Source organism: Mus pahari, chromosome 2, assembly GCF_900095145.1.
Source record: "Mus pahari chromosome 2, PAHARI_EIJ_v1.1, whole genome shotgun sequence".
Taxonomy (NCBI): domain Eukaryota; kingdom Metazoa; phylum Chordata; class Mammalia; order Rodentia; family Muridae; genus Mus; species Mus pahari.
Genome location: NC_034591.1, coordinates 22,733,289 through 22,741,090, shown reverse-complemented (window position 1 = coordinate 22,741,090; position 7,802 = coordinate 22,733,289).

The window sequence follows — 7,802 nt, the reverse complement described above, 5'->3', positions numbered from 1 at the left end:
TCCCCTTTACATGGTAGCCTGCTGCCTTTCCCTGACCCTTAGTCTCTGATCTGGAGAGAACAGCTTCCATAGCTGAAGATGCTGGAACTTTCCAGGCAGGGTCTCCTAGAAACTTAGTTCTCCTAACCCTCCTAGTATGGTCACTGGAGTAACTTCTCCATCGGGCCTGGTGAGCTGCCTGCCAGAGCCGGAGAGTGATCACTTTAGTATTTCTTGGCCTTTGTCTATCTGGAGCAAAGCCTGTAGTTTATCCCCAGTGCTCAGTCAGGGACAGTGTTAGCTAGGTGTAGTGGGAGGAGTCCTTCCAGTTTATGGCCACCTGGAAGTGTGTTCAAGAGGACTCTGCCCTGGTGCTTTCCTGTATTGAAACACGTCCTTCTCTGTGCTTTGGGGAGAAATGTCTGAGAAGCTTTGAGCAGATGGAGGGGTCTCTGGGCAGATAGGGCCAATGCAGATACTGGTCCTGGTTTAAGAAGCAGGACTAAGGGAACCTTCCAACTGCTTGGCAGGCCTGACCTCCAAGGAGAGAGCTTTGAGGGTGTCTGCAGCCCTGAGGAGCTTCTTGGTGACAGAGGTTTTCCCAGGAGGTTGTGCCCTCTACAATGGCCTTGGGTCAGGGATCTGCCCTCCACTGCTTCCACAAGGCCACACTCTTGGCAGCAGCAGGTCTTGGGATTTCTCTGCAAAAGGCTTTTCTTTGGCTTCATAGGACTCAGCAGCAGATTCATAGCTGGTATCCCTCATGTCCCACGGAGTCAGCCATTGCTCTTCTTTTGTCCATTCTGACAGGCAAACTGGAACGGCTGTGCACACCAACAGCCTCGACTGTGCCTAACAATGTGACCCAGGCAAGAACTGGATGCTCACCCAGCTCAACAGTTTGCCATGGCCTGAGAGGAATTCTGGAAACACGGACATCACAGAACACACAACTCCAAGCAGTGTCCGTTTCTGGAGGGTCCAGGTGGCACAGCCTTGCTGCCCATCTTCCAGGGTCCCTCTGTCCTTCTTTGTAGGATCTTTCTATAGGCATGAAAGAAAGGTATTACATAGGTGTGACAAAGACCACAAAGAAAATACAGGCCATCCAGCCTTAGCAGGGCACCCACATATCTTTCAGAATTGGTAATACCAAGAAATTGTGCAAAATATATTATGGTACTTACTGCCGTCCCTCACACCCAAGTGCTTATCTGTTCTTGTAAAAAAAAAAAAAAACCAACTGTATCATAGTGTTCTCAAAACTGGTATCTTTGTGCTATATGCATTGCATAAGTTAAGAAATCACAGAGACTTCCTGAACTGTTGGTTATGTGACAAAATTCCTATCCTGTGCTGTCGATAACATTCTTCACATCCCTTCCTGAGAGTAAGCTGTATATGGGGAGGAAAAATTCCCATTGAGAGGGTGGATGTCACTCTCTCAATATGTGGATTGAGTCAGTTAGGGATAATTTTTCCTGTGCAGGAAGACATATGACTCAGCAGCTGACAGGGTGGCAGAGTGATCCTCCCCTGGTGGGGTCTCAATGTTGTCAGTGTCACACTCCATGGGAAATGTTGGGCACACATGCAAAGGATGCTCAGTGGCTAGAAGGCTTGGCCAGAAAACACCAAAGCCCCTGCCAGAGACTCATGCAGGCACAAAGAAGCTGGCTATACTCAGCCTATGGTGCTCCCTAACACCCAGGAGAGCCAGGCACCTTCTCTCTGGGTACCCAGGAATGTGGCCCACATGTGACTTCATAGAAACAGATCACAATTCACTTCTCGGGTCTTGACCTTCCAAGCACTCTGCTGGTATATGCTCAAAGATAGAGAGCAAGCTATGACCCTGGAGCAAATCTAGTCCAAGGCCTATTTACACATAATTTATAAGCTGACATTGTTCTTAGTACCTGTAAATGCCTGAAACAAAGAATCTAAATGATAATATTCACAGCACCTGAGAACTCCATGAAACTGAGTAACCATCAGTAAACTTTCACTGGACACAGCAGGCACACTCATGACATGTTGCCCACGGCTTCCTTCCTACCTGTGTGACAGACCTAGTGGTTACAGCAGCGATCATTAGGCCTCTGGAGCCCTGTATACACACACACACACACACACACACACACACACACAGCTTTGCTGTGAACAAGGCTGTTTCTAGTCTTCTTTGTAGGATTCGCAACCATGGCTGGGGATGTGGTCTGGTCAGCAAAGTGCTTATGACACAAACTTGAGGAGCCAAGATTGACCCCCCCACCCCGTACCCACATAAGGCCGCCGGAGCAGCACTTTTCTGTGATCCCAGCACTGGGGAATGAAGACAGGAGAACCCAGGGCTTTCTGGCCAACTAACATGGCCAGATCAGTGTGCTCCAGGTTCAGCAGGGAACCCAGTCTTAAAGAATAAGGAGAACAAATAAAGGACGTCTGACATTGACCTTGAGCTCCACGTGCTCACACACACACTGTGAACACAGAAACTAACACATACATGTTGTGGATGGCTCTGTACTGCTTGTAATTTTATATTAATTCTGCTCTCCCAGGAGAGGCTGTCTGGAATAAGGAATGAGTCGTGTACTCATTGGCTTCTGGTGAACCAATCCCTAATGAATAAAGGACCCAATCACTGGGCAAGTAGGCGGGACTTCCGGGTTGGATGGAGGAAGAGAGGAAGCAGGAGAGAGTTAGGCCTTTTGGAGAGGGACAGCATAAGTATAAACTGTAGCTGCTAGCGTCTCCTGGTATCAAGAAGGATCCACAAGGATTCACCACCAGAGGAATTGGATTTTAATAAGGCTGACAAGGTTAGGTTTAGTTGTTGTACCCAGAGACTGAGTTACCGTTGTTTCTGAACTAAGTTGGTGTTATATTTTCCTTCATGCGGGGGCTTATCTGGGTTCAAGAGAGAAAGGTACCGTGGCTAAATGTGTGAGTTTGCCTGAGGTGCACCACAAAGGTCTTGGAGATTTTGAGGCGTGGGGAAACATGCTTAGCGAGCTGGGTAGAGACATTTCGGGAGCTTCAGGCCAGAAAGTCTTCAAGAAATAAAACAGGTTGGCCATTAGCCGCCAGTGCATGGCCAGCCAGGCCACCAGGGCAGAGTTGGCAGCGCAAGTGCGGGAACGCTGTTTCGTTTTTAATATTTCCTGCAACACATACATACACAAAATGATAGATTAATCAATTATTTAAAAACAAAAAATGACTTGGGGGTTGGAGCTGCGGGGTGTGATCTCATAGAGGATCTTTCACTAGACTCCACAGGGCTTGTACACAATGCCCTCCTCCCTAAGAGCGAGAGAAGGCCTCACAGGGTTTGAAGCCATTCCACTCCTTGGTGGGCAAACTGCAAAGCTGAATGTCAATCAAAGATGTACCTGGTCAGAGAGAACAGCCCGTGCCTAGAGCCCCCACCTTCACCCCAAAATAGGAATCTGGGATTGGGAGAAAAATAGTTCTTTCTCCTATAGCTTGACTCTCAAGAAGAAAATTTACTACCAATACACATTTTACCACATTAAAAGTGCTGAGGCTACTAGAAGGAGGCCTGGCTCTGGCAGGAAGTTCACCACCACGGTGCAGTCTAGAGTTTAGCAGAGTAGCCATGTCTCAAGACTAGAAGCTGGTTTAACCTTAGCAGACTGAGAAATCTGTAGTCAAAGAAATGATAATACAACGAAAATCAAGGAAAAGCTGCCCCCAACCAAAACCGATTTCTCAGTGCAGTCTTGTGTGCATGGTGAGGACCTGCATCTAGCTCCTGCAAGAAGTGTTTCTCTCCCCTGATTCAGCCTCATTCCAGCTGGGAAAGTCCTTCCAGTGACTCTTAACACAGTACAAGAGCTGGTTTTTAGATCCTCACAGCCTACATGATAACCCAGATCCTTGAGAGAACTGTCAAGGCCCAGGCCCATGTTGATCCAGCCCATGGGACTCCAGCTGACAGCTGTCCTGATGCCACCTATCCCTGGCAGAGGGGGCAAACCAAACAGCTAGGCAGGGGACGAGGACCCAGAAACATGAACGCAAGCTCCAGCGCGGTCCACATCCCCGGAACAAATGGAATCAGAGGTTCCTAGAAGGCACACGCGGAGAATGGAGAAGGAAACCTAGCATTTACCTTGGCATCCACACGCATACACACAGGACTGTCCCTGCTATGCACCAAATACCCTCTGAGGCCCTCTCTGGCTCTTGGGCAGGAAGGCATTGCATTCAGCCCTGTGAATTCTAGTGAAAGATAGTCCCATTTCTGATGGTAGTGGGCCCCCGAAAGTCCAGCCCCTGTCTCCAGCCCTGAAAGCTAATTGTGTGTGTGTGTGTGTGTGTGTGTGTGTGTGTGTGTGTGTGTGTGTGTGTGATATATAGGAGGATCCAAAGATAGCTACTTGTTCATGGTGTAGGGGTGTGCATGTATGTGTGTGCATGTGTATGTGGAGGTCAACCCCAGGTATCCCCCATCTGTGACTTCTAGGAACCTCCAAATCTACTAGGACAAAGTCCGTGGTCAACTGCTGTTAGCCCTAATAGCACCGTCAACACCAGCAGAGATAGGCACCCAAAGGCAGCTCTGGAGGGATGCTGGGCAACTCCAGCTCTCTTTTGGCCAGAAGTGAAAAAGGTAGCTGCTAGATTGGCCCTGAGTCTGGTCCTCACACCTTATCCATTTCCTCTCTATTTTATGACTCCCATCTGTCGCGTAAACATGAGGCATGAGTGAGGGGGTGTCCTGCCTTGGTGAACTCCCCAATCCCCTGTCGTTTTCTAGCAGCTGTGAATTCCCTATGGTCCAGCCCTGCCTGGTAGCTAGGTAGAAAAGACCCAAACGCAGCATTCTTCCCTGCGTGGGAGCCGAGCGCCCTCTGGTGGCCATGCTGGGAAAAAGACTTGTGGACCCAACCAGATGGTTTAGGAACAGGCACTGCACAGATAAATACTTACACATATAAATAAAAAAAAAAAAAAAAATTAAAAAGAAAAGCCAAATTAGGAGCTCTGCACTGGCCCCCTACTCTGTAGCAGTGGACATGTGGGTCCTCGTCTGTCCAACCATCTGAGAAGTGGTGGGTCCAGGGCTCATTGAGATAAATTGGACAGCAGATGGTTGAGACCTGAGGGAGAGAAAGGGAACGTCTGGAAGGAGTCTGGCACTGTTCTAGTTTCATTCTGTTGCTGTGATTTAAAAGAAAAAAAACATAGCCAAAAGCAACTTAGGAGGAAACGGGTTTATTTCAGCTCACAGCCCCCACAGTCAGCGAGCCCCACAGAGGAACACTGTTTGCTACCTTGCTCATGGCCTCGTGCTTATCTAGCTTTCACATACATCCCAGTACCACTGTCCTAAGGAATGGTGCTGCCCACAGTGGGCTGGGCCACTGAGGAAGGAACATGGAGATGTGCAAGGCCATGCTAGCCATGAGGACAAGCAAGGAAAGGGGTAATCTAGAAATGGAAGTGACCTGCTGACCAAAGGTGGAGGGCAGAGATGCTCGCACAACTAGAACCATTGCAGGCATTCATGGGGGGCCAAACTAGTACATCTATGCTCACACTCCAGTGAAACCTTTCCGACGAGACAATTGAGCCCCTGACCCTAGCCTTCATGATAAGAGAAAAAGCCTATGGGTACAAAGTGTACAGTTACACAGAGGGCATAGGGAACACACGCCTGCAGCATGGATGAGACCCACACTTCTCCTCGCCCACCAGCGACAGTCCCAGCCACAGCAGACCTTCAGCATCAAGCTGCCAGGGTTGAGCTAAGAGAACTTGAGACACATCACTGAGGGCAGGCACTTGTATGGGTAGCCAGTGTTATCAACAGAGGCGAGATCTAGAGAGTAGAGGAGGGGCTGCCATCTTACTCTGTCAAGCTCCTGCAGAAAGCATTTTGAAAGTCAGGAGAGGACAGGAGATAAAGAAATGAAGGAAAGCCAGCCAGGAACCTGAGCTGTCGAATCCAGAATGCCATCCAAGAACACAAGGAGGTCCCTTGAGGAGGCCCAGTCCTGGTTGGAGAGCAAAGCAGGATCTACTCCAGGAAAGATGTAGTCAAGATGCTGTCAAGGCTGCCCAGACAGCGGGAGCTTCTGTCCTGTGGTGTTCAGGATGTCCTAACACATCTGCAGTGACAGGCATGCACTCTAGCACCAGCTTGCCAGCAAAGCTCTTGTGTTCTGTGAGCAAGGCCAGCCTCCTTTCCCTTCTTATTTGTGATTGTTGCTTTATGTGTTTGAGTACTGTACCCGCATGCATCCCTGTACACCACACGCATGTAGTACCCACGGAGAGGTATCATATCCTCTAGAACCTGAGTTACAGACAGTTGGGGACCCTTTTGTGGGTGCTGGGAGTCGAACCTGAATCCTCTGGAAGAGCAGTCAGTGCTCTTAATGGCTGTACCATCTCTCTCAAGCCACCCCCTCTGTTTTTAATAAACTTTTATTGAAAGGAAAAATATAATGAATGCCTGCTTTATGCTGGAATCTGTCACCACCAAGCCTCATACAGACCAAACATGCGTTGTATATATGCACAGCTCCCCTGCCTTTGACACTCTGCCCTTGGGTAACAAACTACATCAGAACCTGACAGTGCAGTGTGGGAACAACCTTCTTACACTTTTTATTTTGAAATAAGGTTTCTTTCAGTGGACTCTTGTGGTTTTGAATTCACTCTTTAGAGTAGATAGGCCTTGAACTTGGTCATCTTCCTGCCTCATCCCCTCAGCTGGGTTTACAGGCCTGTAGTGTCTATTAAATATGTAGTAGCATTATACAGTATTATGTAGTGGCACCTTTGATATATATATATATATATATATATATATATATATATATATATATATATATATATATCCTTACTGCTAAAATAATAATAATAATGCCAAGAGCCCTGTGGAGTTGTGCTTGCTTCGGTGCTGATAGCTGTTGCTGACCCCTGACTAATCAGCGTGGTGGCTGTGGAAGGCTGGGGTGGCCAAGGTGACTTTTTACCTTAATGGCAGTGGAGTGTGCCACACCTGTCCACTCTGCCCTTCAGGAACGTCCCCTGCAGTTTGTAGTGTTGTTTGAGAACATTTCTTTCAACCCTGAAGTAATCCTCTCCAGCTGTGTTGCCACTTCTCAACTAAGTTTCCATGGTACCCTGACCCCACTGTTGTCACAGGGGTAGAGTCTGTCTGAAGAAACTTCCTTCCAGGGGCTAAGGAGATGGCTCATCAGTAAGGCACTTTCCACAAAAGTATGAAGATCCAAGTTTGGATTTCCAGAGCCTGTAAAAAAGTCAAGCCTGGACTGAGGAGATAGTTCAGTGGATAAAACAGTTTACACTAAAAGCCTTAGGCTGAGAGTTCGAATCCCCAGCATGCACCTAAAAACAGATGGGTACAATTGTTGTAATAGACATCAATGTGCCACAGTAACATTGTGAAGGAATATGCTTTTGTCTGAGCAGTAGCCACATTCGTCACATGATAAGCAGGGATGGGTGTGTCCTCTGCTTTGCTGTCCCACTGGCAGAGCACAGGTTGTTGATCTTCCAGGGTTGCTAAGGAACACGGTGGTCCCGGACAAGTGTCTGCTGCCCCTTCTCTGCAGCCAGGCATTAGCTTCTCTTCAGCTACGGATGTGCCCAGGAGAGTCCTCATCCTATGAAAGATATGGTTTACACCGACTTCCGACTACTCTCGGCCTCTTCGGCTTCGCTGCCTCTCTGACGGGTCAGGCAGTGGCTGGAGGGAATGCTGAGACAGGTTTGCTCTCTCTAATGTGCCTCCACAGTTGGCATCATGGGTGATTTGC